The following is a 13,118-nucleotide window of genomic DNA, read 5'->3' on the forward strand; positions in this document are numbered from 1 at the left end:
AATATGGTTTCCAGCAGAAATATCTGTAATTACAAAAAACTCCAGCACAAACAGAGGCACACATTGCTGCCATTTTTGAGATGCAATAGAACTCCGTCACGGTCAGGAAAAGAAGGAAGATAACAGGAAGAAGAGATTGGAAAATGAGATAAGGAAAAGAAAGAGAACCTGTGACTATATGTTGAATCAAATTTTGAACAATGCAAGTTTACCCTTTTATATATAGACAAAGTTGAAGAATGTTAATTGAATCTTTTATTGTTTTTGTTATGGATTTTGTAGCAAAGAAAAATCCAAGAAAATTTGGAATGGATTGAGTAGAAAATACCATACAAAAGTTTTACTGCTTTCACAGTGACAATCGAACGAAGCAATCTTAGACTTAGTGAGATACAAAAGTTAGCTCTTACCATCACCACCATCCATCATTGCTAATGAATTTACTCCAACCGGTGATTCACACCAAAAGTGAAATGCACTCAAAATTAAGACTAAACCATCATATAGAGGTCCTCTAAGCAATTCTCTGCAAGCAAAGGCTGAAATCTAAGAGAGGAATTCATAAATGAAAATAAAAAGCAAGATATACTGCACACGCAATATAAAACCAACAAATACAAACACTACATTAATAGCTTTGTAAATGCGTCCCCTGTAATCCCACATGGAAAGTAATCAAACTACCAAAGGTTAACTCAAATTATACAATTGAAACAATCGTCAAGAAATTTTGTAACTCCAAATTGTTTTTGGATGACTCGGTGCTGGATTAGGATAGTTAGTTCTCAGAAGATGTGGGTGAACTGCTTTTCAGATAGAAACAGATGTATATTACCCATGAGTTGATATATCAGCGATTTTATATTCTCATCTTTTGATCAATCTTATTACTACATACTAACATTTTCTATGGTATATGTAGCTGCATCTTCATGACTGACCATGTCATATCTTCAAACAGTATATATATATTATTTGTGTCTCTAATAAGGGTAAAACAAATGTTTGACTGTAGAAATAGCTTGATTATTATGGGCCATTTGAAGCTATTATTGATGGAGTAAATGTTGGCCTTTAAAGCCAAAAAGGATTTAAACCATAGGTAAGTGTCGGTTGCCTTGTTAATAAAATATGGTATTTTCATTATAGTCCTCTATCTTCACAAATTCAGCTCCTTTGTTTTCTCTGATTGATAATTTGGTCAATGCTGTTGTGGGACCTTTTCTCTGAGTATGTATTTTAATCCTGCTATGTATTTTAATCCTGCTCATCTCTATCCACAAAATATAACAAATGAATTATTTGAAGGCACTGAACTTGCAATTTTACATGTGTATTCCCAATTCAATCTAGATCATTGTAAATCCGATGATTAGACAGCCATTTTATAAGTTTTCTGTACAGTAATCTTGCAAATTGGTTTGCTAATATCCAATTCAATAAAGACCATTGTCAATTTGATGACTTCATAATTATTTTTAGACCAACATGTTTCAAGCACTTTATTCAGCCAACATCCTCGCTTGCAAGTTGATAGTATGTTATCCGTTTAACAGAAATAAGGTATAATAGGCTGCAAAATATCATCGAGGCACCAGTTTAATGAAATATGTATAGGTAAGATATAAAATTAGAGATCTATCCCAAAAGTTGATCCATACCAGAAACCTGGATATTATGGGTGTGTTCGATATGGAGGAAAATGTTTTCCTAGAAAATGTGTTCTTGGAAAATAAGTGAATTTCTACTTATTTTCTCATGTTCATTTGGGTAGCGGAAAATAAAATAAGAATTTTTTACTTATTTTCTTCATGTTCATTTGGTTGGTAGAAAATATTTTCAGGAAAATACCCACCTAAGCCCTACAACTCCACCCCAACCCCACCACCCCATACCACACCAACCCCCACCCCCAGCCCCACCCCTCAGCCCCAATTTTTTTTTTGAATTTTTTAATTTTTTTTTTCTGGATTTTTTTAAACCACCACACCCCCCCCCCCCGCACGCGTGGACCCATACCACACCAACCCCTTACCCCAATTTTTTTTTTTTGAAGTTTTAAATTTTCTTTTTCTCGGATTTTCTAAACCACCACATCCCCCCCCCCCCCCACCCCAAAAAAAATTCTTAAAAAAGTTTTAAAAGTTACTACTTTTTTTCGATTTTTACACCACCCACCCTCCAATAACCACACAAACTTTCAATTTTTATAATTTTTTAATAAAGGTAAAATTAAATAGTAAGAGAAAATTATGGGGGGGGGGAGGGGGGAGGGATAGGGGGGTGCTTGCAGGGGGGTGGGTGTAGAGAATCAAAAAAGAAAACTTTTAAAAAAAAAAAATTAGGGGTGGGGTGGGGTGCGGGGTACGGGGGTGGGGGGTGGGGGAGGGTAGGGATGTGGTGGTGTAGAAACCAAAAGATTTTTTTTAAAAAAAAATTGGGGGGAGGGGATTGGGCGGTGGGTTGGGGGTAGGGTGCGGCATGGGGGGGGGGGGTGGTGCATGTGTTGTGGGAGTGGTTGGGTGGTGCATGGTTGCGGAAGTGGTTGGGGTTTGGTAGTTGGTGCAAAAAACCAAAAAAAAAAAAAAATCGAACTTTTTTTTCAAAACAAAATTATTTTTTTTTTTTTGGGGGGGGGTGTCCGTGGGGTTGGGGTGCGGTGGGGTGATGGGAGTTGTTGGGGTTTGGTAGTTGGGGGTGGGTGGTGCAAAAAACCAAAAAAAAAAAAAAATCAAAACTTTTTTCTCAAAACAAAATTAATTTTTTTTGGCGTGGGGGTGGGGATGGGGCGCGGGGTGCCGTGGGGGTGGGGTTGTGGGAGTGTTTGGGGTTTGGTGGTTGGTGGAATGCATTGTGGACTTATTTTCCTTACTTTTATTAGGGAAGTCATTTTTCCCATTTTTAAGAAGCTTTTTTTGTTAAAGAAAATGTTTTCCAAATTTTTTAACCAAACTACCATGAGAAAATTGGAAAATATTTTCCGGAAAATGTTTTCCATCATACCAAACACACCCTATAAGTAGCATATTTTCTTATAACCATAAGAAATTTCCTGGGAACAAAATATATTAAAAGAATCATAAACATGAGTAAACAAAACCTGTCTCGTATCAGAAAAGAAGATAAGATAACTTTTATTTAGCACAATATCAGATTGGCAAAAGTTTGCATTGTGATTTCTTACTCATGAATGCTATTCACATCAATAATGCTAAAATGCTATACATCAATAATGCTAAACCACCCCACATTTATACCATCATTAACAACTATTCCCATATCAATATACATAAGCCGACGAGGCCATCAAAATGATATACAAAATATAAGCCGACAAGGCTAAAGACATCTAATCATACACAACTATCTACGAGCCTCTAAGAAGAGTAGGTAACATCATATAGGCGGGACAGGACCCCGCCGTGCCCATGTATGTACACAAAAGAATAATACCAAAAGTTGTAGCTCCGGATGAAATGGAGCTCCTCTATGTAGTCCCTGAATAAGAAATGCTATGGATCAAGCCTGTCTCCCTGGCCACCTGCGGGCATGACACAGCGTCCACAAACAAAAGGACGTCAGTACGAATAATGTACTGAGTATGTAAAGCATAATCAACATCATAATAGGAGCATAAGAGACAACATAAGAAATAGCATAAGATGGGAGAATCGGGAGATAGTAGAGCCATCATCATAATTACTTACTTGTCTTTCATAGGGACCTTCCATTTCTAATGCGTGCTCGTGTACACACATATAAACATATACATATATCTACATCCGTATCCATATTCATATATTCATATACATATTCATATCCATAGCATACCCGACCATGGAGGTTCGGTGGTTTCACATACCCGGCTATGACAAGGCTCGGTGATTATACATACCTGGCCCTACCAAGGCTCAGTGTCATCCGTACCCAACTGCAGTGGTGTGCGCGCAATAGATATCATACCCGGCCATATAAGCTCGGTGTTACATAATAGTCATACATACTTAGACACGTATACTTAAGAGTCCATAAGTATCATCAACATCATTACCATTATCGTTTTTGTTACGTCTATCCTTGGAGGGTCAGCTATCATATAAAGGATGCAATGGAAATCATGAAAGTATCGAGGATCATGAGCTTTAGTAGCTTTAGAGATAGAATCATTTGGAGGACATTATAGAACTCATGAAAGGATATATATATATATATATATATATATATATATATATATATATATATATATATATATATATATATAGCCAAGGAACCATGCCTTATTGAAAGAAGGATTAGCCTTACATACCTCTTTGTCTTCTCAACTATCTAACGTTCACCGTTGAAGCTTGAATAATCTACATTTAGAAGGATTCATGCCATGGTTAAGCCTTAATGATACTTTTAAATTCAAACTAGAATAATTCATAGTCTAATGAAAATTGGGCAGCATTTCCCCTATTTCGTCAACTTCCACCATATCACAAAACAACTCCCAACAACCACAATAACATCCATAATACACTCATAATATCCAATTCAAGTAATCACATTACACTAAGCCTTCAATATTCACCCCCATGTTCAACTCATACTAGCAACTTCATACCCATTTTAGCACATTTACATATGATGCTTCTTCATTACCATTATTACCTTCCATAACAAGATTATATCCATATTATACTAGAAATCATGACTCAAGTTAGCTCACTACTTAAAAACATCACCAAAGTTACATTTAGACTTCATTTTCTACTTTCTTCTTCTACCCAAGTCTTTCAACCTCTCCATAGTCCAAATAACATGAAATGATCATAAAACTTACCTTTGATTGAGTAGGAATAACCTTTGGATGGGAATACTTCACTTGAAAAAAAAAACCCTAGCTTCAATCCATAAAGTTTTCTTGACTCTAGCAACCCTTAAGAGCTTCCTTATACTTGATTTCCTTGGATTAATGATATGAGCCTTTGATTTCCCTTGGATTCTTGTATATGAAATGTGTGGAATGTTCTAGAACCTTGGAGAGAAGTGGAGAAGTGTAGAAAATGAAAATAATGAAGTGGGATCACATTTATATACTTGAAAATAACTCAGCCCGTCGGGTGTTATACGGACACTTATACGGTCCGTATAACATTGTACGGTCCGTATAAGTGACCGTGGTTCACCATCATGGAAAACATCTTCCTGTTGGGTGTTATACGGACCCTTATACGGACCGTATAATGTTATACGGACCGTATAAGCGGTCGTATAACCCCACCTCTCGGAAATTGTTTCCGTCGTTCGTTCGATCTCCAATCCTTATGGAACCTTCTTGACACTTGTTTAACACTTCATTACCAATCTAAGGAGAGTTACAACTCTCCTTTAAGATATCACTAAGTCAACATTAGCTCGGTACTTTACGGAATTTTTCCAAAACATAACATATACTTTGCCCTTCTTAAGGAACTTTCTCCTCTTACTTCCAACATCTTTGAAATCTTAACTAGGATCGTTAAATAACCTTTCTTACTTATAGAAACATCGTATTCATCTCACCCTGTATTAGTCTATCTATCATATGACGACATGAAATTTTTTCGAGGTGTAACATTCTCCCCCCCTTAAGAACATTCGTCCTCAAATGTTAGGTTCTCGGGGATTCTATAAAAATTTGCCGTAGTTTCCCCTATAATATGGCACTACCATCCCCCCTACCATTGATTGCGGGATTTTGGCACATCTAATGCTCTTTAACTCTAAGTTTTACTTATTTTCGAGCAAGATTTTTCCGTTTTATGTATTGTGCGTATTTTGAAGTTAGAACAATGCTCGATAAGCATAAGGACGGACAAAATCCTCGTCAAAAAGTTTCTACGGTAACAAAATTCTCCGACTTATATAATATGATACGGTCTTAGTTCCCGCAGAGCATAAAAGTGTACATCTTTGGTCCATGTTGACGACCGTCGAAGTGCAAAGATAAGCTAGGATTGATTATTCATAAATAACATTTTTTAGACATAAGACTTGTAGTAATTACTTTTAAGTTAATTGCTTTTGAAGATTTCACAGACTTACATTCATTACTTTCAAGTTTTATTCGTAAGTTCAATACAATAATTCAATTATGCAATCTTCAATCTTTTATTGTTTTCTTGTTGCCATGAGTAAGAAACACCTTTACTAAGGTTGTAACCCGAGGATGGGTGTTTTGTGATTGGGGATCATAATGGATTGTTAGGGTTTATTTGTTCTTCGTATTCACATATAGTTAGTGGTTGCAAACATTAGCTCACGCCATAAACTTTAGTTTATTTGGGAAAATAGCTAGAGGTAAGAACAAATAACAAGAACTCCACTTAGGAATAAGAGGAATTTACTTGGCATAATCAACCGTTCTTCATGTACTTTCTTATCTTTGAAAAAGCATAGAAAGAAATAATCTTTTCTTATTGGAAAATAGTTTAGATTCACATAGGGAATTAGAAGTATATCAAGATCGAAAAATACACTTTCGCCACAACCTTGGTTCTTTTTACCCATATATTTACCACTTTAAATTTCCATCGATTAAATTAGTCCACAAACCAAATCAACTATAAAACCCTTTCCCGGAATACACCAAGACCTCTCAAGATTAGTATAATACAGTAAACTTTTCACGCCATATTCTCTGTGGGATTCGACCCCAACCTCGTTGGGTTACTATATTTGACAACGTCCGCGTTATACCATTAATAGGTGTAATTTGAGCGTACCAACCATGGCCACACACGACTAAGAAAACATCAAGAAAAGCATTACATACCTGAGGATAATGGCATCTCTGCCTGAGTCTCCTCTGAGGGTGAAAATAAATGTTGGTACCGGAATTTCATGTCTTCTTCGGCTTCCCAAGTCATTTCCTCTCTATTATTATTCTTCCATAAAACTTTAACTGAAGCTACCTCTTTGGTTCTGAGCTTTCGTACTTGCCTATCTAAAATGGCAATGGGGACTTCCTCATAAGACAATTGTTTGGTGACTTGGACATCATCTATTGGTACAATTCTAGAAGGATCTCCAATGCACTTACGAAGCATCGATACATGAAAAACTGGGTGAACTAACTCCAAATCAGGAGGTAGATCTAATTTGTAAGCCACTTTGCCTACCTTGCGTATAATCTCATAAGGTCCAATGTACCGGGGACTAAGCTTCCCCTTTTTGCCAAATCTCATTACGCCCTTCATCGGCGACACCTTTAAGAATACCCAATCTTTCACTTGGAACTCTAAGTCCCTTCGACGATTATCCGCATAGGACTTTTGACGACTCTGAGCTGTTAATAATCGATCCTGTATGAGCTTAACTTTCTCTATAGCTTGCTGGACCAAGTCTGGCCCTATCAATTTAGTCTCTCCTACCTCGAACCACCCAATTGGGGATCTACACTTTCGCCCATATAAAGCCTCATACGGTGCCATTTGGATGCTAGAATGATAACTATTATTATAAGCAAATTCAATAAGTGGTAAGTGATCCTCCCAACTACCTCCAAAATCCAATACACATGCCCGTAGCATATCCTCAAGGGTCTGAATGGTACGTTCGGCTTGTCCATCCGTCTGCGGGTGAAAAGCCGTGCTAAGACTCACCTGAGTCCCCAAACCTTCTTGGAAAGATTTTCAAAAATTAGCTGTAAACTGAGTCCCTCTATCGGAGATAATAGATACTGGAACACCGTGAAGCCGCACTATCTCCTTAACATAAAGCTTTGCATAATCTTCTGCTACATATGTAGTTCTGACCGGTAAGAAATGAGCTGACTTCGTAAGTCTATCCACAATCACCCATATAGAATCATACTTACGTCGGGAACGGGGTAAGCCTGTAATGAAGTCCATGTTAATTACTTCCCATTTCCAAGTTGGAATTTCTATAGCTTGCAACAATCCGCCTGGCTTTTGGTGCTCGATTTTCACTTGCTGACAGTTGGGACATTGAGCTACAAATTTCGCTATATCTTTCTTCATCCCATTCCACCAATATATAGATTTAAGATCATGATACATTTTCGTTGCTCTCCGGGAACGAATAATGGGAACAATGGGCTTCTCTCAATATTTGGCGGCGTAGTCCTGCAACATCAGGAACACACAACCTGCCTCGGCATCGGAGAACTCCATCTCCAGAAATCTCAAATGATGACTTCTCCTTCTGAGGGAGTGTATTTCTGTAATGAATTAGCATGGGATCTTCGTATTGTCGCTCTTTCACTTCCACTACTAATGACGAAACCGCTGAATTTTGAATGGTAGCTCCCATACTACCTGAGTCCACTACTCGAACTCCTAGGCTAGCTAACTGCTGGAGCTCACGAGCGATCTCTCTTTTCTCTGGCTGCACATCGCATAAACTTCCCATGGATCTACGGCTAAGAGCATCAGCCACAACATTTGCTTTTCCGGGATGATACAGGATGTCAACATCATAGTCTTTCAATAATTCCAACCACCGCCGTTGCCGCAAATTCAATTCTTTCTACTTGAAGATATACTGAAGGCTCTTATGATCTGTATAAATATCCACATGGACACCATACAAATAATGTCTCCACATCTTTAATGCATGAATCACATGAACCAATTCAAGATCATGGGTTGGATAGTTCTTCTCATGTTTCCGTAGCTGTCTTGAAGCATACGCAATCACCTTACCATGTTGCATCAACACACAGCCTAGCCCAATGCCTGAAGCGTCACAATAAACAACATAACCTTCCAATCCCTCGGAAGTGTCGGATCAGGGCGAGAAGTTAATCTATCCTTTAGCTCTTGGAAACTACGTTCACAAGCATCTGTCCATTGAAATTTGGCTAATTTCTGGGTTAACTTCGTGAGTGGTGCAGAAATAGAAGAAAAGCCTTCTATGAATCTCCTGTAATAACCTGCTAAGCCCAGAAAACTACGAACCTCCGTAGGAGTTGTGGGCCTTGGCCAAGTTTTCACGGCCTCAATCTTTTGGGTATCTACCCGAACACCATCGACTTAAATGATATGCCCCAAGAAGGTCACCAAGTTCAACCAAAACTCACACTTGGAAAATTTGGCAAACATCTCCCGAGTTTGAAGAACTCTAAGAACGATACGCAAATGATCCGCGTGTTCGCCTCGACCTAGAATACACCAAGATATCGTCGATGAATACAATCACAAATAAATCTAGGAACGGCCTGAACACATTGTTTATTAAATCCATAAACACTGCCGCCTCATTAGTTAGCCCAAACGATATTACCTGGAATTCAAAATGGTCGTATCTTGTTCTGAAGGCTGTCTTAGAAATATCTTTCTCCCTAACTCGCACCTGATGATACCCGGATCTCAAATCTATCTTTGAAAACCATTTGGCGCCTTGTAATTGATCAAATAAATCATCAATCCTCGGAAGAGGATATTTGTTCTTGATCGTCACCTTATTCAGTTGCCGATAGTCAATACACATTCGCAAGGAGCCATCTTTCTTTCGCACAAACAACACGGGTGCTCCCCACGGGGATGAACTAGGCCTAATAAAGCCTTTCTCGAGCAAGTCCTTCAATTGCTCCTTCAACTCTTTCAACTCTACGGGAGCCATTCTGTAAGGAGGGATAGATATGGGTCTAGTATCCGGTAGCACATCAATAGCAAAATCAATCTCTCGCTCGGGAGGGAGGCCTGGAAGCTCTTCCGGGAACACATCCGGAAACTCATTCACTACGGGGACAGACTGAAGAGTTTGCGGTTCAGCTTCTACATCTTGAACCCGAACTAGATGGTAAATACAACCTTTTGTGATCATTTTCCTTGCCTTAAGATAGGAAATAAACCTACCTTTTGGTGACGCAAAGATTCCCTTTCCATTCTAAAACTGGTTCTCCCGGAAATTGGAAGCGAACCATTTTCATTCTACAATCAACATTGGCATAGCAAGAAGCCAACCAATCCATGCCCATGATAACATCAAAATCCACCATTTTTAGCTCATGTAAGTCAACCATAGTACGATGGTCACAAATCACAACTACACAATTTCTATATACTTGACTAGCTATTACCGGTTCACCAATGGGTGTAGATACCTCAAAAGGTTTGATCGACTCCGATTTGACCCCAAACCGACCCGCAATATATGGAGTAACATATGACAATGTGGAGCCCGGATCTATCAAAGCATATACATCATGAGAAAATACCGATAATATACCTGTGACAACATCGGGGGAAGACTCAAGATCTGGCGTCCACCAAAGCATAAATACGGTGCTGAGGACCACTAGAACCGGGAACTCTCCCTCTTGCCTCTACCATGGCCGACCGGCACATGTGAACCGGGCCCCATAGGGCGTATAGATGATGAAGACCCAGCTATCGATCCTGAAGGCTGGGTCCTACCCCTACCACCAACCGAGGGGCAATCGCGCATAATATGGCCTGGCCGACCGCATGCATAGCAAACCTCTGAACCTAGTCGACACTGGCCCTAATGTAACTTCTCACACTGGGAACATCGTGGCACGGGTGGCCTTGCCTGACCCGAATCACCCCTGAACTGAGAACCTGAAGCCTTGAAACTCTGACTCGGCCCGGAATAAGTAGATCTATCAAATCTCTGGCCTGTAAACCGTGGAGGCGCACTAGTCATAACATGGCCTGAATGCCTAGAAAACTTCTATCTCGTCCCGCCTCTATACTCACTCGTCGGACCCGAAGATCTAGCCCTCTTGTTATACCCTCTATCATGCTCACGCTCACTTCTTTGTTGTTGTTGGCTTTCTTCCAAATTCTGGGCGTGGGCTTGAATGCGTGAAATATCCATATTGTCCTGAAGGGACACAGTCAAGCACTTATCCATCAAATGTGGCCCTAGGCCTCTCACAAATCGGTGCACTCGGTCACTCATATCTGCTACCATGGCCGAAGCATACCTAGCCAAAGAATTGAAGCAGAGACTGTATTCTAAAGCACGCATACTCCCTTGCCTAAGATTCAGGAATTTATCGGCTCTAGCCCGCCGAACCTCTGGAGGCAAGTAATGTCGGAGGAAGGCATCCACAAATTCTTGCCATACCGGGAGAGGTGCATTGGCTCCCCGTGAAGCCATCCAAACTGTATACCAATGAACCGTGATATCCCTCAATCTATAGGATGCTAACTCCACCGATTCAACATCTAAAGCATGCATTAACCGAAGTGTCCTCAACATTCCATCAATAAAATTCTGAGGGTCCTCATCCGGCTTTGACCCGAAGAATTTCGGAGGGTTCAAGCTAATAAAATCACAGGCCCTTGCACTAACAGCCCTGTCACCTTGCCCCGTACCTTGCCGCTGAGTCTGGGCGGCAACCAACTGAGTAAGTAAATGAATGGCCTCTTTTACATCTTGGCCCGAAGCATCCGGTGGAGGAGCTGGAGGTGCTGGAAGCCGGGCCGAGGCTCCCTCATGCTCCTCGAAATAGGCACCGAATGGGAGGACCGAGATCGAGCCGCATTCGGGACTCACCCTCCTCAATATCCGTTGCGTGCTCTTTCGCCTCGCTTTTCTGCCACTGTCTTGCCCTTTTGGGCTGCCGTAGCCTTTCTCTTTACAGGCATCTCTGAAATACACAATACACAGTTAAGGAAAGAGAAATCCTTATATCATGGCTCTATCGCACGATCTTATGAAGAAAGAAGGTCATTCATTCCTAAAATGCCCGTGACCTCCCGTTTATAAGCGTGGCGTGCAACACCCGTGACGAATGCCCGACCACTACTGGCCAAGCACTCCTATGCTTGGATTCACTTCTCACTGATTAATCTGGGCCCATACACAATCCATAACTGAGCTATACTGTCTCCTGAATAATTAACACAAGAAACACCGTCTCGAGGACTCACGGCCAACACATACATATAAGCATAAATACTGAGAGTAATGGCGCAAGCCGACTAGGACACTACATATACTGTACAACAACGCAAGCGCCGACCAGGCTGCATAACATCACGGATACATAACACTGTCTACAGATCTCTATAGAATACAAACTGTAGAAGAGACAGGACAAGCCCCTGTCATACCCGTTTATCAAAAGAGCATACCAATAGGGCGGTCGCTCCGGTCCAAATGGAGCTCGCTGGCTGAGACGGAAGAGAGATCCTACTGGTCTGGCTCACTCGGCTGGCTACCTGATCCTGCGGGCATGAACGCAGCATCCATAAAAGAAAGGACGTCAGTACGAGTAATGTACTGAGTATGTAAGGCATGAATGATAACATGATAATATGTACAGAACATGAACAACAACATAATAAGGAAATATGGAAGATATAAGAAAAAGGTATAACTGTAACTGCTTGCCTCTTAAGGCGGAATCATGCATGCTCACTTTTACCTTCAAAACATATCACACATACATACATAAACTGTCTGAATCAAATAACATCATTAGCCCGCGTCCAGGGTAATCATCTCACGCCGCCCACTAGTGGTGCTGCCCGTGCCATATAGACACGGTGTTATTATCATCATCCATAAGCCGCCCACTACGCCCAGCGTAGTGGTGCTGCCCGGCCGTATAGGCACGGTGTAATCATCCATAAGCCGCCCACTACGCCCTCCGTAGTGGTGCTGCCCGGCCGTATAGGCGCGGTGTAATCATCACAACATAAGCATGTATAAGATCCCAATCAAAAGCTATAACTCCATCACAGTGACGTAAGGTCGGTAACCTCCGATTATATTATAGAATAATCATGATCGTCGTGTCTCACCTTGAAGGACGAGCATTATAAGGTGAGACTATCAATGAAGAATAACATCAAGGGAAAACATAGAGTAAGATCATAAATATCATAAAGCGTCAATTCATACACTTTGGAGCTTTTAGAAATAGAGTCATCATCAATGAATAAAATTAAGAAAATCAAGAAATAGCTCAACATTCTCATATTATCATTGATCTCATAACTTGAGACTTTTAAACATAAAATCATCATTATCATAATCATCATAGAGATGTGCTCATCTTTGACATCATCGTTATCATTGTAAAAACACATGTCCATCGTTGTTGTTCATAAGAGCTTCCAAAATCATAAATCTCTCGGTTTGGAAAATACGGA

At 40.2% G+C, this 13,118-nt stretch overlaps 1 long non-coding RNA gene across 2 annotated transcripts in view; it reads right to left on the bottom strand.

The window, feature by feature from the left end:
* Positions 1 to 11: 11 nt before the first annotated feature.
* LOC132066718 (uncharacterized) overlaps positions 12 to 13,118 on the bottom strand; it is a 35,304-nt gene continuing 22,197 nt past the window's right edge. Inside the window, exon 3 of one of the 2 annotated variants that reach the window (XR_009416925.1) lies at positions 12 to 526. This is a non-coding gene — a long non-coding RNA (uncharacterized LOC132066718). Of the gene's footprint in view, positions 547 to 13,118 lie in introns of both variants that reach the window. The other variant, XR_009416924.1, reaches the window with a different exon arrangement.

This window comes from Lycium ferocissimum, chromosome 8 (assembly GCF_029784015.1).
Source record: "Lycium ferocissimum isolate CSIRO_LF1 chromosome 8, AGI_CSIRO_Lferr_CH_V1, whole genome shotgun sequence".
NCBI classification, from domain to species: domain Eukaryota; kingdom Viridiplantae; phylum Streptophyta; class Magnoliopsida; order Solanales; family Solanaceae; genus Lycium; species Lycium ferocissimum.